The sequence below is a fragment of the Pinus tabuliformis genome, chromosome Q (genome assembly GCF_031772625.1).
Source record: "Pinus tabuliformis cultivar Carrire ecotype Pingquan chromosome Q, CPIR1, whole genome shotgun sequence".
In the NCBI taxonomy this organism is placed as follows: Eukaryota; Viridiplantae; Streptophyta; class Pinopsida; order Pinales; family Pinaceae; genus Pinus; species Pinus tabuliformis.
This window is the reverse complement of record NC_142296.1, coordinates 177,497,529-177,524,372: the sequence shown is the minus strand read 5'-3', so window position 1 is coordinate 177,524,372 and position 26,844 is coordinate 177,497,529.

Below are 26,844 nucleotides of genomic sequence, written 5' to 3'. Positions count from 1 at the left end.
TTTTCCCAGGGATGAGTAAGAGATCATCAATCTCCAAGTGGAATCAAGAACTATTAGAGAGAGGACACTAATTAGAATCCTAGAAGCTGACTCACCCCCCTGCAATCATCTATATATGGAACCCTCATCCCAGAGATCCAAAGGTTGGAATTTTGTATCTTGTAAGGAAGTGTTGTTGGTTTCATGTTGGAATATCATAGTGTTGGGTTATCTAAGCTTTTCATGAGGTGAAAGAAGGGCTTTCATGCTGGAGGATGACGTTGGGTCAGAACAATTGGTTGTAATCCTCTTTGCTATTCTTGATTATTAATAAAGCTATTCAAGTTTTCCTCCACATTCTTGTATGTTTAATGATATATGCATTTGTGTGGTCAATATATATCTGGTCCTATATTGTTTATGATTGTAGATATCTGTTCTTCAATAGTATTATGCTGCTTTGATTCCACAGGTGCTCTTTGAAGCTGGGTAGACGAAGGAGAAGCAGCAAGGATCTGTCAGAAGGGAGAGGAACTGAGCAAGGAACCAAGCACAAGACTGAGGTTGGTGTCCTTCATTCCACTTTCATCTACTGCTCATAAAGGAAAACCAAAGTAGTTTTAGTTTGTTTGTTTCTAAGATAGCTACCAGTCTTAGTGGGACTAGCAGATCCGAGTGAACACTAGATTTCCCGATAACAAAATGGAGACTCCACTGGGGAGCGAAAATATTGTCTGTTTGTCTTTATTTGTTTGTTTTATAAAATTACAGACAGAGCTTGAAGTCAAGCCAGCTAGCCTTTGAACTGCATTTGCTATGCAAGTGCAAAGTAGATCAATGCTGCTTCATTCTATCTTCGGGTTTTGTTTATAAAATGAACAATCAATTTGCAAACTTTCTAATTGCCCTAGTGGTGGCTTTAGTAACCTCATTAGATCAGCCCCTGTGATTTCTATTTACTGTACATCATTTTCTCAGCTTAAATCCCTGAACTGAGCTGTAAACTGTGACCAAGAGCCAAGTAAAGTCTTGTCCTGGTACCATCGCACCCTCTCTTCAAGAAAACTATTATGCATCGTACCTCCCGTGTGCAGTAGGTGGGATGCATCCCTGTTTCCCTGTGTTACAGGTGCGATGATCAGAAAAGGCTAATTTTGCCTCCAGGTCTTGGTTTTTCTTCACTCTTTTCAACTCTATTCTGGAGTTTTTTTGTCTGTGATCAGTATACAACTGTAGAAACCCCCTTACTTTCCATCATTCCACCTCCATTGTGAAAATAACTGTGAATGTTTTTATGTATTTTCCATCATTTTCGGTTCTCTTTTACAAAGTAGTAGCATAGTCAAATTGTCGTCTTTTGATTTGAAAGTGTTGCAAGTGTCATTTTCAGTCAAAGAAAAGAATTCCATTGTTCTTGATGGTCGATTATATAGTTACTCTTGTATTTGATTTGAATTAGTAGTTTTTCAAGTGTCGAAAGCAGTTTTCAATTCAAAATAGTAAAGTGTCGTCATTATCTTCCTTTCGTTTTGAAGAGAAATTTGTTAGTACTGTCACTTTGAAAAGATAATTCAGATTTGTACTTAGTATTCTTCTTGTCATCCACACATTAAGAAAGCTGAAAACAAATACATGCATGTGCATTTTCATTTAGACTGCTCGTTGGTTTGATTTAGGACAGTGCATCTAGTGTGTGCTCTCTGCTCTATGTTGAAAGAATATCATCTCTCTTTCTTTAGTAGCTAGGATTTTCATTGCAAAAAGAAGATTAAACGATTGTTTATCATCTTAGATTGCATTTTAGGAATTGTACATCTACATCACGTGGTGAACCTGAAAGGCAAATTTCTTAATAAATATCAACTGTAAAATAAATTTAATGAACCTAAAAACGCTTTGGAACCTAACGCACAACATCTAGAAGTCTAGGCTAGAGACGTATTCCGGTGTCATAAAGCCTGGTAACTGTCGCTTTCACTATTGGTTGGGTTATTCCTCCTCTTTGAGATGACAAGTGCCAGTACAAACTTGTGCTCCCATGTACCATCGAGTATATATTGGGAGACCACAATAAGCTATATCCTTTATCCATAGGAAGCCGTGTCTACCGCCCTACCAACCGAAATGCACTGAGCATAGCATTTGGGAAGATTGACTGTCGTACCGTAAAAATTATTCTGTAGTTTTGCGATTGGTTTGGTAATCCCTCTGTCTAGATTTCCAGAGTAGTCTCTTTCGTTCCTTTTCAGACTCCTTAAATGAAAAGGTCCATCTGAGCACTTGTCACTTCAGGCTCATTAAAAATCAAAGGCGACTAGGGTCATACTTTTTTTTATCGACTCTTAAAAATTGAAAAAACAAGTTGTGTCAAAGCGTATAAAATTCATTTAATTCGGAAACATTTTTCCCTTTATTTTTAGTTGATCGAGTAATCGCAATCGTGGAAGAAAGTCAACTGAAACCCCGTCATTCGTGGAGGCTTAGGAGTCAACCATCTTTGTCTCCATAATAAAAACTATTCCGGACAAAGCGAACTCGTTTAACCGGATCAAAGTCCCCTAGTCGGGTTGGAACCAGTGTTCTGACACCCTCGGAGACTCCGGTTACTCTAAACATTTCTGGTACCCCTGCCTGTACAGAAGAAGTTCCTCAGCCACTAGAGGACAGTAGAACTGATCCTAGTATACCTGAACCGGCTAGATCTATAGCGGATTCGGAAGGTGTTGTTCCCCAAACATCAGTCACTGCAAAAACTATACCTTCTTCAGCGCCAGAAGTATTTTACGGACCTGACGATCTACCTCTTCCACCTTGTTTGATTGCTATAGAAGAGATTGTGGAGGATCCACCATCTAGTACTCCATCGCAATTTGGAGTTGCGATCACTCTATATCCTTCTTCATCAGAAATTAGTCTACCGCTATCGGAAGTTCCTGTAGAATCGCTAGGAAATATTTTGGATAGACTAGATATGTCTGAACAACCATCGACATCTAGGACTGTGTCATCTGACACAGCAGTGGCAGAGCTTCCTGCTGCCACTCCAACAATGTTCACCGGAGTACCATCTTTCGCAACTAGCTCTCAATCACTGGATGGAATCCATCCAAGGGCTGTTTCGACGGTATGGTCTGTTCCTGTTTGTTCATCTGGAATAATATCTAGAATCTCTTATGTTGAGTCTCAGCAAATTGATCCTTCGCAATGTCAATTTGGTCAATCTAGTCCTGAAAGGCAAATAATTCCCTTAAGCACCGGATTACTGCCGTATGGAGGGAAATATGCCCTTTCATTGTTGCCTCCGGGAGGTCAAACATACGAGAGTTCGCAAACAAAATTCAGGTTATGCTGGAATTACATCCAGTGGTTGGATACCAATACTGTCTCAACAACCAAGAGTTGTATACTCAATGCAACAAATTTTGCCTATGTCAAATATCCCCACTACACCAGCTATTGTGACGGTGTCGCAAGTATAAGCGTTACCTGTTGTATGCCAACCTCAGGTCTCTCAGGTCGTAATCCAACAGTCCCTTGTCCCTACGACACCACCACAATCATCAGTTAGTGGCTTCTTAACTGGAGTGACCCAGGCTCAAACGGGTACCATTACCCCTCATCTTCATCAAACAACCAGTATTGGACAACAGCACATGGTCTCACAACCGTGGCTGGTGCAATATCAACAACCACAATTCCAACAAGTTTACCAAGGATCTGAGCACCAAGTCTTTGCAAGTAATGGGCAGCCGTATATTCAAAATGGTCAACATCAACCATTTCACAATGGTTATGCCCAACAACCTTACCAAAGTTATCAGCATCAAATGCACTATGCTGGTATGCAAAGATCCACTGCTTAGGCAATCCCATCTTACCCTGGGTATGCTTCACCGAACATGAACCAACAGTTGCCCTTCGTGGCAACTTTAGAGTTACAAGATTTAAATCGGCTAACAAATGATCCAATTGCTTACACCCCTTGGTGGCCAGCGATTCCTCATAAACTTCCATCAGATATTCCTAAATTTAATGGAAATCCGGGTGAAGACCCATCGAATCATGTGATGACCTTCCACCTATGGTGTTCATCTAACACTCTAAATGATGATTTAATCAGGCTTCGCCTTCTTCAGGAAACGTTAACTGGTCTGGCAGCAAAATGGTATATCGAATTGCCTAGAGCTTCGTATGATAACTTCAATGCCCTAGCCACAACCTTTTTAACCCATTTTCAGTTACCCAAAAGGTACAAAACGGGAACAGAGCTTCTTAACAATTTCAAGCAAATGACAGCCATTCACATATCTGATCATATTCATGAGTGGCGACGTTGTTGCAGAATGGTAAAAACATATGTTCCTGATCAGCTATTGGATGAATGGTTTATTAAGTCATTGTTACCTTCTATTATGGAAGATGTGGCAAAGGGAGGATTCGTCACTGAAGAGCAAGTAATTGCTCGTGCGCAATATCTAGACTTGATCTATACTCAGTCTGGCACGCTCTACAATAAAATCCCTGACGCTCCTATATCGGAATTTTTCGTTCCTCCATCTCCTTAATCAAACAAATACTCTCATGCCAGGGACAGCGTGATAGGAACGACCAGCGTGGAAACCGCAAAGGCTAAGTCAAAGAAAGCCCGTACGATTTCAGGTCAAAATGAAAATGAAGAACTTCTCACCTCGGAAGTAAATTCCATGTCAACTGACAAAGGAAAAGAAACCAAGCAACCAGGAGGCAAGAAGAAAAAACAGGAGGAGTCATCCCCTGAAAAATCTTCTACAAACCCTTCTGGAGATAGGAAACCAAAAATTCCATGCCTAATATGTGATGAGGATCATTGGACAAGACAGTATCCGTATAAAGCTGAGCTTAGAAAATTCTTCAAGAATTCAAAAACCTCGGCAGTATTGACTGATCCGTTTCCAAATCTAGGAACAAATCTGGTTGCTAGTGACAATGCTTCCCCATCAAGTGCTAATGTTGTCAATTTCGAAGCAGCAAAATGATGCTTTGATATCAACAAGGAATAAAGATTATGGGAATCCACAGCTGTCGGACAACAAGGCCAATTATCAACCTAGTAGTTCGACAACAACTTCAAATGAAGTTGTGCCACCCATAATTCCTGAACTAACGATAAAGCCACCAAAGGGAGTAGTACACAAATCGACATTTAATCCTCGTGCCAGAGCAACACAGCAATACAATATAGTGGAAGATTTGGCCCAATCGCCATCCACTATGTCGACACTTGAGGTACTGCGAAATTGCCCCTCCCAAAAGTAGGCTTTATTATCAGCAATAGGTGGGATTGACCCAATGGATTCCAATCTTGTGTCCTTTAATCAGAAAGGATATAACCCTCAATTACCAGCTCAACTAGCTTTCCTTATTCAAGTGAAAGCCCTCAAAAAAACGGTTCATAGAACAATTATTGATGAGGGGGCATCTACATGTATTATGTCGATGAGTTGCTGGAAAACTTTAGGATCTCCACCCTTATCACAATCTTCAACAGCATTAAAAGCATTTGATGGATGAACATACACCCCATATGAGATTTTAAGTAACTTGCAAGTCGAACTAGGGGGAAAAACAGTAGAAATAGATGTTGAAGTAATTGACAGAAACCTCGATTACAACATCCTACTGGGAAGGCCTTGGATATATGCTATGGTAGCCGTTGTGTCGACCTACTTCAGGAAGATTGCATTTCCCTTTCAAGAATGAATTATAATCGTCGACCAACAAACATTTCTCCCCAATAGCTCACAAGTTACAGGAAAAATTCCGATGATCCATGGAAGCCCTCATTCGCTTCAAAATATCGGAGTAGGCCTACTAAAAGACCCTATATTAATGGGGACTTTTGCCCTACCGCGTCCAATAAATCTGGCAGAATTGGCAACGGTGGGAACCTACAATATGATATCCTGTATTCAAAAGAGCTCTGAAAACGATATTAACATGGATCATCTGCAGGTATTGCCTCCAAGCCCAATAGAAATCTTGTAGCAATCAAAGTTTCTGGCATGGGAGGAAAACCCAAATCAACGCTCATCAAGCGTTTGGATAGATAGGTCTAAGGAATATGGTACCCCTTTAGATCCTTGGTCACAAGTACATTATACAGACGAAGGAATTGTTTAGTCAATGATGATTGATGGGGCACCATGGGAAGATTACCACCATCGTTCCCATCTTCTTGATTAAAAAGAAGATACTCCTAGTGACCTTCATCATCCCTCAGTTTTTTATTTTCTATCAAATACTATAAACACGGTGGATTCTGAGCGAAACTTGTCCAATATTGAAGAGACTATCGCCATAAATATCTCGACCAAAACAGATGTTGTAGAGAATATTCATGTCAACAAATCTTGTTCTCCTTCAGAACTGGAAATATATAATGCTCTTTTTCGCGAATTCAGAGATGTCTTTGCTTGGTCGTATGATGAAATGCTAGGTATTGACTCGAGCATAGTTGAACATGAAATTAAGATGTATCTAGATGTCAAACCGGTACGACAATGGCTACGGCAGGTGCACCCCAAGAAAGTCGTTGCCATCAAGGCAGAAGTTGAAAAACTTCTCCATGCTGGTTTTATTTACCCAGTTCCTCTAACCGATTGGGTATCGAATATTGTTCCTGTAATGAAAAAAAAAGTAACAATTAGAGTGTGCGTCGATTATAGGGATGTAAATCAAGCTTGTTCGAAAGACAACTACCCTACGCCCTTCATCGACCAGATAATTGATGAATGTGCCGGATGTGAAATCTCCTCATTTATGGATGAATTTTTCGGGTATAATCAAATAAATATCCGCCCACAGGACCAGTCAAAGACTGCATTTATTTATCCGTGGGGCACATTTACATATCACGATCTACCCTTTGGTTTAAAGAACGCAGGGGAAACATTTCAGAGGGCAATGAATTATGCCTTCCATGACATCAAAAACATCGTTCAACCATATCTCGACGATCTTCCAGCTCATTCACGAAAGCGGACCAATCATCCGCAGCATTTGAGAGCGATATTTCTATGTTGCCGACACTACAAGATACGACTCAATCCACACAAATGTTTATTTTGTGTCAGTTTTGGCCGTTTACTTTGCTTTGTGGCCTCAAAGGATGGGATTTGTCTCGACCCATGTAAGGTTGAGGCAATTGTTAATTTGCCTCCACCTTCAAATTTGCTTTAGATACAAAAACTCCAAGTGAAAGCAAACTTTCTGAGGAGGTTCATTCCAAATTACGTCGAACTTGCTAAAGGTTATACTCATCTATTGAAAAAAGAAGTACCCTTTGTCTGGGATCACGTCGCGCAAGCTTCCTTTGATGCTTTAAAGGAATCCCTAATAAAAGCATCATTAATGTACGCTCCTGATTATCAAACAAACTTTAACCTGTATCTAGCTGCAGCGGATACAACCATCGCAATGGTTTTAGTTCAAGAAGACAATGGAATTGAACATCCTATATATTATTTAAGTAGAAAATTAAATGATATAGAAAGCAAGTACTCCTACATTGAAAAGCTAGCTCTCGCAGCTGTTCAAGCAATACAAAGATTTCGACACTATATCCTCTTTCAAAAAACTACCATTATGTCAGATTGCAACCCCATGACTTATATATTGTCGCGACAATTGCTGGGGGGCAAGTATTCAAAATGGATAGCAATTCTACAAGAGTTTGATATGGAATTTATAAAATCCAAATGAAGAAATCCCTGGTTTTCGCGGAGTTACTATGCGATCTCCCATCGTTGTCCAACGATGTCACATCAGAAGAAGCGATCGTGGACGAATCTTTGTTTCTGATATATTCAAGCAGTCCGTGGTATGGAGACATAATAATCTATCTCCAAACCCAAATGTATAGGTCTAATACCTCCCACTCGAAATAATTATGCATTCGATACCAAGCAAATGACTACATGATCGTCGGTGATACACTTTACCGTCGTGGTGTTGATATAGTCCTGAGGAGGTGCCTCACCCACGAGGAGGTCGAAAAAGTCCTGAATGATTGCCATTTAGGCGCGTGTGGGGGGAATCAATATGGTTACACTACGGTGCAAAATATTTTACGAGCAGGATACTTCTGGCCAACAATGTTTAAAGATTGCATAACCGCAGTCAAAAGTTGCCATGCGTGTCAAATATTTGATCGAAAAACCAGAATACTACCCGCACCTCTGCAACCAGTAGTTGTTGTTGGGCCATTTGCCAAATGGGGCGTAGACTTCACGACATGTAACTCCACCTCGGCCAGGGGGCATGGGTATATCATAGTCGCAGTAGAATATTTTACCAAATGGCCTGAGGCGATGCCTACATTAAACAACAGCGGCGAAATGGCTGCCCTCTTCTTTTTCAATCATGTAGTCTCCAGATTCGGCGTTCCACGGGCCATAGTCACAGATCATGGATCACATTTTCGCAATCACATGATGGTTGATTTGGCTACCAAGTTAGGGCTGTCCCACTCCGTATTATCCACAGGCTAACAAACAAGTTGAGGCAATCAACAAGGTCTTGAAGCGGATGCTGCAAAGGATGATTGGAGTCCATAAAAGGAGTTGGCACCTGATCTTGTACTCAGCCTTGTGAGCATAATGGACATCGGTGAGGAATGCAACCGGGTTTACACCCTTTCGATTCGTGTATGGCCTGGAAGCAATCTTACCAATTCAGTGTGAAATCTCGTCCCTCAAACTCGCAGTTGACCTTCTCCCCGGAACTTCTGAAGAAGAGGCTCATTTCTTGGAACTAATCCAATTGGATGAAACCTGTCATGATGCCACTTTGGCTAATGAAGCCCATAAGAAACGAGTCAAGGCACAGTTCGACAAGAATGTCAAACCCCGTGTCTTCTCAGAAGGTGACCTGGTCTTACTCTACGACCAGGAATCCGACAAATTGGGAGCAGGTAAGTTTAAATCCTTATGGATGGGCCCCTATATTGTTAAACGTGTATTAACAAAAGGAGCCTGGAGCGGCAGCTGGTACTTGCAGACGTACTACCGGCCGAACTTGTCCAACATCTGCATGATCACATGAGTTTTGATTAGTCTTGATAGAAGAAAGCACAAGAACATTATAAAAAGAAACGATGAACAGAGATATGGTTAGAGAATTTACCGATAGCACCCCACTCCTCACCAGCTGGCAACACCAAGTCCTGGTCACCCCGAAAATCCATACTAGCATATGGATACTCGGAAAAAACCATCTCCTAACGGTTGAACCACTCAAAAAAGGTATCAGAAAAGGAAACCTGAGACTGACCAGCATGTCGGGCCATAAGGTTGACCCATCTCTGCATCTGTGGCTCAGTCAGTAGAGGTAAGCTAAGTGAGATGCATTGCGACTGCATTAGTGGGATCTTTTCCAAGGAGAAAGCGGTCAAAATAGAACCATAGCCGAAGTTCTTCAATTTTTCGTTTTTCACCTTTGTCAGTTGCTCTTTGATCACAGGGAAATCGGGCGTCGCACTAGTTGAACACCTTTGGTTCAAGGCATTCCAAGGCGTACTGCATATAGGACCTGTTAGCCACGTGAGGAGTCGCACTACCAGCCAGTCTAGTAAAAGTGAACATAATGGTCCTCAAGGACCGGTCATCGACATCTGGGATGTTGATCTTGTCGTCCCTACTCAGCTGAGATCCCTCTTTGCAAAACCGGCGAATATAATCTCTCATGGATTCGCCCCCACGGGCAGAACCTGATAATGAAAGAGGGGCACCACGCCTCGATAAACCGGTCAAAAAATAGATGTCCACGACAGTCAAGGGGATAGATTTGCCTCTGATCTGAAACACCTAGTTGGTAGGATCCCATGCATCAAGGAAATATTGCAACAAGTTGATTTGTTGCCTCATGCTAGAAATGCAGAAAAACTTGAACAGGCCACAGTTCCGCAATGCGGTTACTGTAACTGGATCATGTAGAGCAAGCATGTCCTCGTCTTCATGCTCACGTTCTCGCCATGTAACAACCATTTTTCTCCAATAAATCTCTGCAAAACAAGCAAGAGAAGAGTCAGGATCCTAATTTGGCAAAAAACAGGCAAAAATTCCATGAGAAAACAGTGCAAAAACTTCCCTTCTCGCTCCCATTGCACCCCTAGCAGTGTACTGGGTGGGATGCATCCTGACTGGCCAATGGCCAAGCCAGGATGCATCACACCTTTCAATGTAGAAAGGGTGCGATGGAGCCAAGGTGAATTTTTCAAACCCCAAATGCTCATAAAAATAGGGAAACATGCATAGAATTCAAAAAGGAAGGAATGCAACTGAAGAGCTCAGGTTTAGCTCCTACCTAGTCCAGACGGTGCCGAGAATCATCCACAGAATCTCCTGAAATCAGCCGGTGAAAATCAAGGAGGAAAAACACCTCTAGAGCTCCAACAAGCCAAAGTTCAAATGAAATGGTAAAATGAGGGGTAAAAACCACTTTTAAATTACTTTTCACGTAATTCAAGTAAAATATTAGTGTTTTAGCTCATTTTGAAACATATATTGTTCATTTCTAATCGGTTTGATGAAGCAATTGAACAGGCGGTACAACCTTTGAATGAACAAAGTGATTAACGGTGAAATTAAATCAATGACCATTATCACGAGCAATTTTTATGTGGAGTTCAAGCTCGTTAAAAATTAAACATAAGCAATGAGCAAACGTTCCCCCAGAGCTTAAGGTCATTAAAAAATGAACCAATTTCCGGTAAATAACCATTGTGAATGCATTATCATCAGCTTTTGAGCCTTGGTCGTATTCTCATCATCACCTCCACTTTGTTTTAGCTGATCATTCACCGCCATTTGATTGTTTACCCCTTTTGAGGAACAGCTACGAAGAGTGATCTTCTTAGCCATCCTTGTGACACTGCCGTGATTGGAAAATTCCAAACCTTACCTAGAATCAGCTGCTACCTGATATTATCACTCGTTCCTCAAAAAATGAGTCTCGTTTAAGCTCTTTTCAACTGACTCGTAAAATATGAAAATATTGCCGAGCAATTGGCCTCTCCAGCTCGTTAAAGCGACCAGAAGTGTTATCCTTCCTCTAGATTTTAATATTTTTCGACCTGAGGGATTATTACACAAAAAGATTTAGCGCTTGTCTTGTTCGGCTCGTTAAAATTACCGAAAATTCATCCCTTTCGTATTATTTTATACTTTTTCAGATTTAAGGGATTACATGATGAAAAAGGATTATTGGAGTTTCCTTTACGTCCCTTTTCAAACTCTCTAAAATTGAAAAGGACCAAGTTATCTTTGTCATTAAACTCGTTAAAACTGAATAGCGACAAACTTGTCCATACAAACAAGAACGAGTTTCACTGTCGCTAGGCTCGTTAAAATATAGCGACGGGTTTGCCCGAAGGGGAAATTATAGAACAAGCATATGTTATTCTCCTCAAGCTTGAAAAAAATAAAGAGGTACTGGCCAGCAATGACTGGGGAAAAATTAGGAAGAAAACTTGAGGAAACTTTATTGGTAGCAAGTCGCTCTTGAACATGACACTTTCACTCCGCATCCAAGTCGGGTTGGGTTGTTCCGTTGACTGGCCATATCGCCATTGGTCCATCACACCATCCACATTTGGGGTTAACGCTACCAATCCATCATGTCAGTGTCACCGGTATGTTCAAGAGAGTCGCTTAGAGAATTCACCTGTGTCTCATCCGCTGCAATACATTCATGCTCCATTCTTTCATGACCGCCACCCTGAACCCTCTATCATCAGACCATTTTCACCTCCAAAATCATTTACTCAGTTCCATGTCGTAGATGCGGGATTCATTAAGGCCCTCCTACGACACGTCACTTCTTGTCGACATCATCTCATTATCCAAGAAGTCGACTTAGGAACAACCCCTTCAATACTTTGAAGCTTGCATGCCTCAATGGCAAGTTTCTCACTTCCGGCGACAGGTTTACATCAATGGCCTTAGACCAAAAGATTTTGCGTGGTGTTTGATGCCAAGTCCCTTATTCACACCACACAAGTTGTACTGTAGTACCTTGAGGGTCATCATCATTATCGGTGATTCCTCTCGCGCCTGTTAACAGCTTGCATCATTGGCTGGTAATCAGGCGATGTCTTTCCATGTTCGACTCTAGAACATCTTTCACATGGATCGACTTGTACTCCGAGTGAAAATTGAATGAGTTTGAAGACCCCGGATCTAGTTTCATCCATCCGGGTTGCGATATATTCAGGAAAATAAAGACATCAAATGTACATTGTTGCTGCACAGACGATCATCCAAATCAAAGGATGATGACACTATTAGAATCATCAGTGTCCCGCACGAACGGTTGTCTGTCTTATGTACATGAAAATGAATTTATAAAGATGAGGATGGGAATGCCCACCTCAGCTAGATCATGAAAAATATTATGAAGATAATGTATTGTATTGTATCTTATTACAGGTCACCTTCCAGCTCAAAAAAACTTCAGATCTTCATGATAAAGCATTTCACCCGACATCAAAATATTAACGACCCCATGCTTTAGGGGGCAACTGTTATAGACATTTTTGGGCACTACAACCCCAATCAAACATGTCCATAAACCAAGGGCTCCTAAGTCCCTAAAAGTGTTGTTCCATACCCTAAAAGAACAAGGTCAGCTGATTACATCATCTCTCAGAAGTTCTCCATGAAAAACTGCTCAAAACTGGTCAAAATTGGACCATCTCACCTGCTCCATGGTCAAAGTGCGATGCATCCCACCTAATGCACACGGGAGGTGTGATGCATACTGAAAAGCCCTTCTATGGGGTGTGATGGGTGAGAGTGGACAAATGGCAGAGGCAGTATGCGAGGTGGATGATCATGGAATCTTCCAGAAACTTCTCCTGTGACACTTGCCTCTCTGAAATCGCCCAGGGATGAATAAGAGATCATCAATCTCCAAGTGGAATCAAGAACTATCAAAGAGAGGACACTAATCAGAATCCTAGAAGCTGAATCACCCCCCTGCAATCATCTATATATGGATCCCTCATCCCAGAGATCCAGAGGCTGGAATTTTGTATCTTGTAAGGAAGTGCTCTTGGTTTCTTGTTGGAATATCATAGTGTTGGGTGATCTAAGCTTTTCATGAGGTGAAAGAAGGGATTTCATGCTGGAGGATGACGTTGGGTCAGAACAATTAGTTTTAATCCTCTTTGCTATTCTTGATTATTAATAAAGCTATTCAAGTTTTCCTCCACATTCTTGTATGTTTGATGATATATGCATTTGTGTGGTCAATATATATCTGGTCCTATATTGTTTATGATTGTAGATCTCTGTTCTTTAATAGTATTATGCTGCTTTGATTCCACAGGTGCTCTTTGAAGCTGGGTAGACAAAGGAGAAGCGGCAAGGATTTGTCAGAAGGGAGAGGAACTGAGCAAGGAACCAAGCGCAAGACTGAGGTTGGTGTCCTTCATTCCACTCTCATCTACTTCTCATAAAGGAAAACGAAAGTAGTTTTAGTTTGTTTGTTTCTAAGATAGCTACCAGTCTTAGTGGGACTAGCAGATCTGAGTGGACACTAGATTTCCCGATAATAGCTACCATCAACAAAGCTGTAGAAATACAATTGCTAATTAAGGAAAAGGATCAAAGAATTGTCCAATTGGAACAAAATTTTTAGATAGAAAAGCAAGCAATTGAGCAACCGTGGCAAACGAATATTATTGAGTTGCAAAAGAGATTTAATGATTTAAAGATACAATTTGAAGTTGAAGTGAAGGACAAGGATGAACAAATATTGCAGTTGCAACAAAGAATAGACTAGTTGAGAGAAAATCTAGATATAAATGAAGTCCTCAAGGAAGCATCAAAACTGGACATACTCTTAACAAAGCAACAGGTAAAATTCTATCACAAATTGGCCTTAGTTCATGACTTATCAAAGACGAGTGATTCTTCAGTAAATCAATTGTCTAACTTGAGGACATTTTATGAAGATATCGATGAGAAAATATCTAAGTATATAGATTGGCAAGATAGTGCTCAGGGAAGATCATCTGATCTTCCTCGAATTGAAGAATCACAGAAGGATATCGTATTTGGTGACTGGGATATCAAAATGAAATGAGCAGAGATGGATATTCTTAGAGCCATAAATCTTGCCTCAAATTTTACTGAATAGATCACAAATACCTTATTGCGAGCCAATCTAATTCAGTAATGCCCAAAGGAGACCTTTCCAGATGTCACACCTTTGAAACAATCTTGGTAAGAAACATCTAAAAAGAAGGTACAAGACATTCAGTGTTTATCACAAGTGAACCTTGAAAGTTATTGGAATTTTCTAGTGAAGCCCCATAGTCAGTTGCTCATGCTAAGGTGTCTCTCAAATGTCGAAATACAGTTTATTCGAACACTTAATGACGCAAAATTTATAGGACAAATGTGGATGTAGTCGATACATCCCCCCTAGCTGAAGCCATTCACAGACATATACAATCCTAGAGAGTTGATGAAGAATCAATCTGGAGCACAGTCATGAGTTCTTGTTGCAACAGATCACAAATATAGTTGTCCTTTATCTTAGTTTAGTTTGTTAAAGTTTTTTTGAATACTTTTACTTTAAGTTTACTATTTTTGTAATATTAGTAGGTTATTTAAACCCCTTTCATGCATTCAGAAATGCGTCCATAACTTTGAGAAGACAACTTTTGAACTTGCGCTATTGTTTGATTTAGAGTTACCTAATTAGCTTTTTGAGCCTGAAAGCTATATTTTTCATTAGCAGAGTGATAATGCATCGGGTACTATTATCTTTGTGATATCATTATGTATTTTTGATTTAGATAGTGAATCTATTATGTGTTATTTCATTATATAAATGTTTTGAAAACAATCAGTCATTATCACTATTGATGTGTAGGATTGGATGATGTGTGATTATGTATGAGATAATGAGATCTTTTTATGTGATTGAGTTTTAACCAACTAAATTAATTAACTATTTAATTGGTTTAGTTTATCATATATGCTTTCTATTCATTAAAGTATTGAATGATCTATGTTGTTATTTACTTTGTGAAATCTTTCTTTGAATCACATGTGAATATGTACTATCTCAGGAAATAATTAGAATAAGTTTATTCAGTAATTTTACCATTATCTATAAAATCATTTCATAAGTTTTTCATTTTGTTATTATATTAAATCTCCTTAAAATGGGAAACTAGTCCATTTATATCCAGTCAGACCCGCCAATTTCAATGGAAACTAAGTTGCTTTAAGCTCCTGACTGGGTGGTGTTCCCCGATGTTGAGGCGGTCAAGTTATAGCCTTCAACACTACCATAAGTGTCATATCCAATATTTATGACTCTATAAACTTCACTTTATCTGTATCACTATATCCTTTGGTAGGTTTCCTCACTTTTCCTATGACCAAATCCAAGACTTTGTTCTTTTCAAGAATGAGATCAATTCTCTCTTCCATGACATGTAATTTAATGATCCTTCTAATTTGTTCTCTCCTTTTATTGTGTCAGGAATTACTATTCAAGGTAGTAATCTTCTTTCCTTATAATATCTCCTTATATGATCCCTTTCTCAACCTTTTGAGGTTTCTTATACTCCTTTCAGTAGATCCTCAAACTTCCTTTTTCCTTCTTCACCTTAGCTCTGATACCATGTTAGAAAATTAGAAAGGTAGAAATATTTTATTTATATAGATAACTACTTTTGACTTTCTTATCTTTATGTTCTTCTTTTATCTTTTAGTTCATCAAGAAATTACCAAAACAATAGCACAAAGCTCACAGACACCATATATAAGTGGACAGACAGGGAAAAACCCTCATCTAGGGGAAAATCCAGTCAACAATTCTTCCTTCAATAGTTTCATGAGATAATCCAAGAATATTGACCTAGACAAATACTTCCTCCGCACCAAGTCAGCCCTTTCTTCCTTCTGCACATGATGTCTCTCAAGCAGCAACTTTGACCAAGCAATAACAACTTCGACCTGGCAGCAACTAGAAGCAACAATAACTTACTTGGAAATAAAGACTTCGATCGTCCTAGATACTTTACTCGTGTGAGAGATAGATGGCCCAAAACTTAGTTTTTGATGTCTTATTCCTTATTTTCCAAATTCGTACCCTTTTCTCGCTCTTTTCCCAACTTCGCACTTTTTAGCTACCTTGCCTTGTAGATCAAACTTATGTGTCTAAAATGAGTTGCACTGCACTATATATATAGCCATCTAGTGAGGTCGAATTACCCTTTTTGAATCTAACTTGATCTTCTTGAGGGCGACTTGGTGTGGAGGGGACAAATAACCTATTTGACTCAATATTAATTCTTTTTACATGATTCAAAAGCCCAAGAAGGGTCTCATTAAATGTAAAATGACTCTAATGACTTAGTATAAATCCTATAAGTCCTAAATGGGGAATTTGACCTAAAACATGACGACTCATGCTTTAATAAGTCATAATAATAATAATAATAATAATATTTTTCATTCTTTTGATAAATATGTTTCATTGTGACTCAAATAGATTTTATGAAGTCTGAACCTAGTTACATTCTTAAGGGTTTTCCATTGTTTCTCAACAATAAATAGGCCTTCGAGCCTCATTGTAAGACAATTCAGAGGCATGTAGCCACTACATCTCTTCTCAGAGATAAGCTACCATTGCCCTAGCTAGTTTATTTCCATTACTGTTTGTAAGCATATTTCAGTATTTTACATTAATGAAATGAAGTATTATTTCTGCTGCATATCTATGTTTATGGTTATCTCTGTAATTTGTTGCATTCCTGTTTAATTCCGGATCAGTGGTATCAAAGCAGTCTGCTTTTTCTCTGTTTTTCTTTGCATGTCCCCAACAAGGTCAGGATATAAGGAGTTAGGGCTTGAACTAGTCGAACCTTTGCAAGACCAACCTCGCAAATCCTGACAGCCTCCCATGGCGGATGAGAAGAAAGACGAGGGGGCAGGAGATCCTATCAAAATCTTGCTCGAAGAAGCCCTCGAGCGACAATGGAACGCGATGATGGACAACTTTGCCCAGATCCTTCAGCGGCTACCCAGAAGCGACGCATCAGCTTCCAGCAACTACTCTGGAAATGCCACACCCTTTAAGGTACAAGTTAATTTTGAAATCCCCATATTCGAGGGTCAGATAGATGCAGATGCCGTAGATAAATGGTTAAATCTACTAGAGGGTTATTTTTCTATTCATGAATTTTCGAGTCGGGAAAAGATTGTTTTCGCTCTTCTCAAAGCGGCCCCCCACGTCAAGGACTGGTGGGAAACCTACTGCGAGCAGAAGGATGAAAGTACTGGCTCACTATTTTCAGCCACACCCACCTGGAATTCATTCCTCGATGCCATCAAGGAGTAGTACTACCCTGTCGGAAGCTATGAGGATGAATACATAAAGTGGACCACGCTGCGGCAGGGAAGGGACCAAGACGTGCCGGAGTTCACCAATCTTTTCCATACCCTTCGCACAAAGTTGGGTATCAAGGATTCGGAGCAGCATTTGATACTCAAATACCGTGGCTGCCTGCACAAGTACATCCAGGAATAAATACAATTCCTAAACATCTCCTCGCTCAGCACAGCATACCGATATGTCGTCAAGGTCGAGCAGAAATTTAAACAAAAGAAGCGAGACTTTGGATCTACAAATCCAAAGCAGGGGAAAGGTGCCCCTAAACCACAGAACAAAGGACAAAGCCAAGGCGGGGTAGCCCAAGACAACCCGCCGAAGCTGCAAGAAAAAAACAGCGCTGCGAAGCCAAAAAAGGACACAGGAAAATGGTGTGAGTTCCATAAGAGCTCCACTCACAACACAAGTGAGTGTCGAGCCAAGCAATCACTGGTGACTGAGCTAAAGGTTTCAGAATCAGATGCATGTTCCGACTCTAAGCCAGAACCCGATAAGGGGAATGACAAAGGGAAGCAGATCATTGATGAGGATCCCAATGCCACTGTTGCTACCGCCAAGATCTAGAAAAATGAATCTGAAGATCCAGAGGAGGAGGAGCATCTCTTCCACTCCCAGATGTGGGTAAAGGGCTCCCCGATACAGTTCATTGTTGATAGTGGGAGCCAAAAGAACCTCATTTCAGCAGAGGTCGTGAAGTGGTTGGGCTTACTGACCACAGCACATCCACAACCGTACACCATTGGGTGGCTTCACCAAGGACGAGATCTTCGCGTGAGCCAACAGTGTCGCCTTCCATACAACATCAAGCCCTTCACGGATGAGGTATTGTGTGACATTGCTCCCCTTGAAGTTTGTGATGTATTATTAGGACAACCATACTTGTGGAAGAGGCATGCTGTGTATGAATCAAGTCCCCATGATGTTATTATTACATTGGGAAATAGGTTGTACAGGATACCAGAGGTAGCACCACCTACCGCCATCTCTTTGATTACTGCAAAACAATGCAGTAAGCTCATTTCCAAAACCAGGAAATTTGTTTTCCTGATGATACGCCCTCAAGGAAAGAAGAAGATGGTGGCCGCTGCCTCTAGACAAGGCCCCTCTGCATGACAACTACAGATGGACAAGGTCGTGGAGGAGTACGAGGACATCTTCACCTCTCCCGCAGGGGTTCCTTTGCACTGTCAGGTCAAGCACTCCATCGATCTGACCCCAAGTGTGCTGCTACCCAATGGACCAATTTATCGATGCTCTGTTATGGAGAACGATGAAATCAAGAGGCAAATTCAGGAGCTCCTACAGAAAGGTCACATCCATCCGAGTTCATTGCCTTATGGGAGCCCGATCATGTTGGTACAGAAGAAGGATGGGATGTGGAGACTCTGTATTGACTATCGGGCGCTGAACAAGATCACTGTCCGTAATAGGTACCCGATCCTGCGGATTGATGACCTCTTGGACCAACTAAAGGGCGCGAAATATTTCAGCAAGATTGATTTGAAGTCAGGATATCACCAGGTACCAATCGAACCCTCTGATGTGTGGAAGACTGCCTTCAAATCCAAGGAGGGCCTTTTTGAATGGTTGGTTATGCCTTTCGGATTGACGAATGCTCCTGCAACCTTCATGAGGCTAATGTATGACATCTTGTGACCATTCACCAACTCATTTGTAGTAGTATACTTGGATGACATTTTGATCTTCAGCCAGAGTTGGGAAGAGCACCTCCACCACATCTGACAGGTTCTCCAAACACTGCGGCAACACAATCTATGTGCCAATTTGGAGAAATGCACTTTTGGCATGACCCAAGTTCAGTATCTGGGATACATCATTGATGAACAGGGGGTGCATGTGGATCCAGCCAAGATCCAATTCATTCGGGATTGGCCATCTCCAACCACTCTAACAAAGCTCCACAGCTTTCTAGGTCTTGCCAACTTCTACCGCAGGAATGTGTTAGGGTTTTCTCATATTACTTGGCCCTTGAGTCAAGTCAATAAGGGAGGGGTGAAAGCAAAATTATTTTGGTCTAAATCTCAACAGAAGGCATTCATAGAGTTGAAGGATCGCCTCTGCATGGCACCAATGCTCGCATTACCAGATTTACAACAACCATTTGAGGTCGAGACAGATGCCTCTGACTATGCTATTGGGGCAGTCCTTACTCAACATGGACATCTAGTGGCATATCACTGTGAAACACTTTTAGACACAATCCAGAAGTACCCCACTTATGATAAAGAGATGTATTCCATTGTGTAGGCCTGCCGACAATGGAAGCATTACATTTTGGGGGAGGAAACGGTCATCCACACAGACCAGCGACCCCTGCAGTTCATACAGACCCAAGGGAAATTGTAGAATGATCGCCATCAGAAGTGGTCTACATACCTGCGACAGTTCCACTTGAATATCAAGTATAAGAAGAGCAGCACCAATAATGTTGCAGATTGCCTTAGTCGACCACCGATCAGGACGTTAACCATCGTGCTCAACTCTTGTGGGCACGAGACTTCTGATTGGCCACTTCTCTATAAAAGTGACCCAGAATTTGGCCACACATACCAGACACTCTTGGAGGGTCAGCATGTTCCAGATTTTCACCTCAAGGATGCCTTGTTATGTCACCTGGGTCACCTTTGTGTTCCTTCAAATGAGCATGCCAAGATGATTTGGGAAGCACACTACAGTCGGGTTGCTGGGCATTTCGAGGTCGAGAAAACAGTGGCAATACTGCAAAATTATTTATATTGGCCGAATCTTCGACAGGATGTTGGGAAGTACATCAGATCATGTACTGCCTGTGCCATTGCCAAATAGACCATCAAGAAGCATGGCCTCTATACCCCGTTGCCTACCCCTAGTCGACCTTGGGAATCCATCTCCATGGATTACATGTCAGGCTTTCCTTCCACTAAGCATGGAAATGACTGTGTTTTTGTGGTCGTCGATAGGTTCTCAAAGATGGCCATTATGGCGATCTGCAAGAAGAATATCACAGCAAAAGCCACTGCTAAACTCTTCTTTGAATGAGTGTGGGTGCACTTTGGGATCCCACAGTCTATCATCTCAGATCGGGACAGTCAGTTCCTCAGCACATTTTGGTCCAGTCTCTGGTCAATGCTGGACACCAAACTCACGAAGTCCACAGCCTTCCATCCTCAAACTGATGGACAAACAGAGGTTGTCAATAGGATGATTGTGCACATTCTGCGCATGTATAACTCAAAGCATCCACACACATGGGACAAGAGCCTCCCCTATGTTCAGCACAGCTACAACCGAGTTCTTCATAGCTCCACTGGCCATAGCCCCTTTCAGGTGGGTATGGGATTCCAGCCACTATGCCCCATTGATGTGGCCATGCCACTTGCAGCTACTCACATAAATTCAGCTCATGTCCAGTCCGAAATATATAAGGCCAGCAGCTTCATTGAGCACATCCAACATATTCACCAGCAGGTCCATGAAATTCTGGAGAAATCAAATTCCAAGTACAAGCAGCGACATGATCAACATCGAGTGCCACACAAGTTTCAAGTGGGCAACAAAGTCTAGTTGCATTTGCAAAAGGAACGCCTTACTGGAGCCTATCGGAAACTGAGACCACTCTGATATGGTCCTTACACCATTATTAAGGCTATGGGAGACAATGCATTTGAGCTCAGCATTCCTCCATTCCTTGGCCTGCACCCAGTGTTTAATGTGGACCGCCTTCGGCCATACTTTCCACCATTGCTAGACACATCCGACATTGCAGAACAGCTCACACCCACATAATTAAATCCAGATTGCATGGAACAAGATGCAACTGATCAGATCATGGACACACAGATCAAGAACACTCACCAACAGAATATCCAACTGTATCGAGTTGTCAAAGCAGGCCAACTCCTTCACCAGGCAAGTGGCTCACTAGGGAACAAGTTCAGCAAAAGTTTCCTCATCTCATGGAGGAACTCAACGCAATGGGGACCATTGCTTCCTAAGGGGGGAGGAATGATCCAGGTGGATATTGGTGGCCACCTGCCAAGTCCACCTGGACCCCCACCATTGTTTCTCTCAGCATTTTCAGTTTCCTAAATTGTAGCACAGTTTACTATTTTTAGCAGTTTTTCAGGTCCTAAACTTCCGGAGCCGTTTTGAGGCCCTAAACGACGTTTTTTTGGAAATTTGGGGCAACATGGGTCTGTGGATCCATGTTGTCTCCCAAAGTGGTAGTGCTCGGATAGATCTTTCTAACAAGCTATTGTACGCATCAAACAGAGATCGTATGCCAAAGTTACGACCCCGGGAAGTTGGTGTACCAATTTACCCAAACGGGGTCCACAGTTTGGCGTTTCATCTTCTCGGGTTAGGTTTTGGAATGTTAAGGGTTTTCCATTATTTCTCAACAATAAATAGACCTTCGAGCCTCATTGTAAGACAGTTCAGAGGCATGTAGCCACCACATCTCTTCTCAGAGATAAGCTACCATCGCCCTAGCTAGTTTATTTCCATTACTGTTTGTAAGCATATTTCAGTATTTTACATTAATGAAATGAAGTATTATTTCTGTTGCATATCTGTGTTTATGGTTATCTCTGTAATTTGTTGCGTTCCTGTTTAAGTCCCGATCAATAGATGTGGTGGATCAGGTGCTTGCAATCATAGAGATCTCTAAGGTAGTCCAAAAAGAATATGCTGGAGCTAAAAACGAAGAATGCTTGGAGGTAGTACTGAAGGATGTAGTTTCCTTCAATTCAGAGTTCGAGCAGAGGGTCCGAGCAAGATTTCCTAGTTGTTGGGACCTTGTAGGAGTGTTAATCCCTTGGGAGAAATATAGTCAGATGCTGGTAGAGGCCAAGAGTAGGGTTGATTCATCCCATGAGAAGACTTCCACCTTGAAGGGTAAAATTGTGGTCAACTATTTGAGGAAAGAGTTCCAACTGCTGGGGTTGGTGAAGACTTTATTTCCCCCCAGGCTTGAATTACACAGGGCTCACAAATCTTAATAATTCCTATCAAGTGTTGTTTCATGCTCCTCTACTAAGTCCAGCATTGTGGCAGAGATGTGACAAATTCATCAACCCTCCACTACTGCATATCATTGATTCAACAACTCTCCCTCCTCAATCGGCCTACCATGACTAAGTATATTTCTAATCATCTCAATCATGAAACTTCATTGTTTATGTTTTTGTAAATATTTTATTTCCAGTAATGAACTCTAGTTAGTTAAGGTTTAGCTAATACAGTTGAGGCCATATAAAAAAAGTTTATGATTCATTATTAAGGGTTCTAAATTTTGTTTCAAGAGGGAAGCTCTGCAATTGTGAATGGAATGTATGCCTTGTTTGAATATTAATGAAAGTTTTTGGTGATTCTGGCTCACATGAGGCTGTAGTATGTATTCTCCTTTGTGTTTATCCATTTATCTCCATTTTTCTTTTCATATTACATGTAATAGTAGTTGTTGGATGTTTTTTTATGAAATCATAGATTCATCTATGTCTAATGTTGATCTAAGATTCCTATGACTAGTAAAATTTAACATCCTTAATATGCACTCCATGTAATCTAGCATCTCATTTGGTGTTCTTTTCACCCATTTCATGTTGAAGTCTAATACACGGCATTATGAATTAATCCTTGTGTATTTGGTTTAAATTCTCTACAATTCTTCTCTTCCATATGCTACAATGACTAATGAACTTCATACTCAAGTAATGTTGGCCATCGAAATTGTAATTTAATTCTTCTATGAGTTTTATTTTGCTTCCAGATTTTCATTTCTCTTCTTAAAGAAGATTTTGAACCGAGCGTTTTCAAAAATATGTTTAATATTGAGTGTAAGTGAACTATTCCAACAAATCTTGCAAACACTCATTAAGATGTCGTAGGCACTAGCCTCTCCTCAGCCCAGGGGTTGTCTCTAGGAGCCACAACACTTATCATGATCATCATCCAACACAGAATGCTCAAGAAATCATAATGCCAACAATGCACTATTAGAAGCATAACAAATTCTCCCCCTGAAGTTGTGTCAACTATTCGCTGTCAAATTTTATTATGTCCACTTCATCAATCAACAAATTCTTCAAATAACCAAAACAACAATGACACCTTGCAGTAACTCATGAACCATCATGAACAACATCATTTCTAAGCATTATTAACAGTCAGCAGCAAGTCAATATTAGAACCAGAAAGCCAAATAATAATTGATTGAAGCATATAAGAAACTCCCCCTAAGTTTGTTCTATTGTTTCTTCATCTCAAAGAAACATGTGCAACTGTCTAGATAAAAACTTGTGTATATACGTGATTGTCCTTCATTAGATCCGCATACAGAAAGTAAAATGCTAAATTTCCATAACCACATCTCCGCCTGAGCCTGTACTGTATGTTTGCTGGGGAATTTATATGTGTAATAATTCCAACATTAAATTATCAATCTAGAACTCATAAGCTTCGAGGTAAAAGCACAGGTAACACAGGATTAGAGCATCTAACCTAAATTAATATCAAATTTCCTATTTTTGAATTAAGTACAGAATGCAAATAAACAATTTTAATCTAAATCAATCAAACTTAATTTCAATGCAAGTAACATTTAACTACAATGAAAACACACTCACATGTTTACTATGAAATTCTCATAAGCTAATTACAAAATTAAAATTATGCTTAATAAAAGAAGAATTCATTTAACACACTTTGATGCTAATAAAAAATAGAGAATCCTATTCTAAAAGCATGCACACTAAATCTAAATCCTGAGTCTCACAAATCTACCACTTTACTTAATCATGAAAAGACTAGATTACTACAATGACCATTTCTAGACTAAATTACTTCAATTGCAATGCCAATTCAAACCTAGACTACTCCTAATTGAAATCGAAATACTTTAACTACAAGATTCAGATTACTTCTAATGGAAAACAAAATCATTCAAATTGAAATCAAAATGCTGAACTATAAGGTTCACGTTGCATCTAATGGAAAACAAAATTACTCTAATCGAAATCAAAATTCTGAACTATAAGATTCAAATTGCACTCATGAAAACATTGGTTAATGAAAATGACTCTGCAAATATAATCTGTATTATTGGAATGAACTACAGAACTTGCTTATAGGTGGTGGTGGGCCCTTGGCACTCCTGGAGCAAGTTATATTAACTCAATGGAAATAAAATTCAAAACACAACCATAATTGATCTAGGTGGCTCCAGACAAGCAGAAGTCCTAGAGGACTCAGAGAGGGATAAAAAATAAAAGTGTTTGGATTGTGCTCAAACTAGCTTCATGTTGGATATCTCATCATCGTGATTGTGGTGGTGCAAATGGTTCATCAAACCGAGCTCATATGCGAAAGATAAAGCTCTTCAAAGTTTGACATGACAAGGGGGCCCACAGTGTGCCACATGGCATCCCAGTCAGTAGGTGGAACCCACTAAGTTTATGTGGCGACTAAATAACCATTGAACCATCAACACGTGGTGCGCTAGCATTGGTCTCCTAACCTGCACAAAAGACAAAAAAAATATATATTAAAAATTCCATATAAAAACAAAATTCATTTAAAACAAACAAACAAACAAAAAAAACTAAAACTATATATTAAAATATAATTATGGTTAGCAAAATCATATAAAAATAACCATATATTAAAATATGGTTATATTAAACAAATTTCAAAACCAACGTGAATATATTTTCAAACCAACGAAGAATGGTGGGTGAATATATGTCTGAACAAATATATTAAAAAAGGTATGGGTTGGTTATATGAAAGTGGGCTTGTGGTATGGTTGTAACAAACCATATGCCAAATACCAATTACATAACCGTTAGCCTTGTAAACGGTTTTGTATTATACAAACCGCCTCCAAAAAGAATATATGTCTGAACAAATATATTAAAAAAGGTATGGGTTGGTTATATGAAAGTGGGCTTGTGGTATGGTTGTAACAAACCATATGCCAAATACCAATTACATAACCGTTAGCCTTGTAAACGGTTTTGTATTATACAAACCGCCTCCAAAAAAATATTAAAACAGTTATAACCATGATCTATATTATGTTAAAACAGTTATGTAATATGATACGATGGTTTGTTAAATATAAATGCGCTTCTATTTTGGGCATGGGCAGGATTTGATCCCCCGACTCAATGTTTCCCATCAGCAAAGTTTACCATTGGCCCAATAGCCAATTTCATTGATATTTTTGCGCAAACAACATTTAAAAAGACCCAACTTTCTTTTGCACATGATGGGAGGAGAGCCAAGGTGCAGCACGAAAATCGAGGTAATTTTTTTATTGTTTTGCAGGTGGAACCATGATCTTGGAAAAACATAGGTGGAACCATGATTGAGTCAAATTTTCTAGAGGGTGAAATTTTCCCAGTGTCCAAATTTGAAAAATTTTATGTCGATCCTACACCTCTCAGCGACACGAACCTAATGGGGCATTCATAATTTTGATCTAAGCAACATATCTTCAGATGACCCGGAGGAGGGAATCTTTGAGGAATCTCAAGGGAATCTAAAAGATTCCTTAAGCCCCAAATTCTCACTTTGTCAGAATTTAGAAATTTGACAGTTGATTTTACACTATTCAATGCCACAAATATGATGTTGCATTCAAATTTTCCATTTGTTCATTTCATTTTTTGGCCACTTTTTAAAGTGGAGTGCAGGTGTCAGCATTCAACGTGCGAGTAGTGATTCCATGAGATTTGATGTTGTGAGATTGATGGTACAGCCAACTTCATGAACCTGATGGGGCATTCATAATTTTGATATGAGTAGCATATCTTCAGATGACTCGGAGGAGGGAATCTTTGAGGAATCTAGGGGGAATCTAAAAGATTTCTTAAGCCTCAGATTCTCACTTTGTCAGAATTTAGAAATTTTACAATCGATTTTACACTATTCGATCCTACACCTCTCAGTGACATGAACATGATGGGGCATTCATAATTTTGATATGAGCAACATATCTTCAGATGACCCAGAGGAGAGAATCTTTGAGGAATCTAGGGGGGAATCTAAAAGATTCCTTAAGCCTCAGATTCTCACTTTGTTAGAATTTAGAAATTTGACAGTCGAGTTTACACTATTCGACACCACAAATCTGATGGTGCATTCAGATTTTCCATTTGATCATTTCATTTTTCAACCACTTTTCAAAGTGGAGTGCAGGTGTCAGCATTCAACGTGCGAGCAGTCATTCCATGAGATTCGACACCACGAGATTGATGGTACAGCTAGCTTCAGCAGCTTGACATCCTTTTCTTCAGATGGCCCCAAGATGTGAGGTATATGCAATGTGTTCACGTACTTCTTTTTTGCTATGAGATGCATTGTGCTGCATAGATCCCTATTTGATGTTTGATGTGGGATCTTGTTTTATTA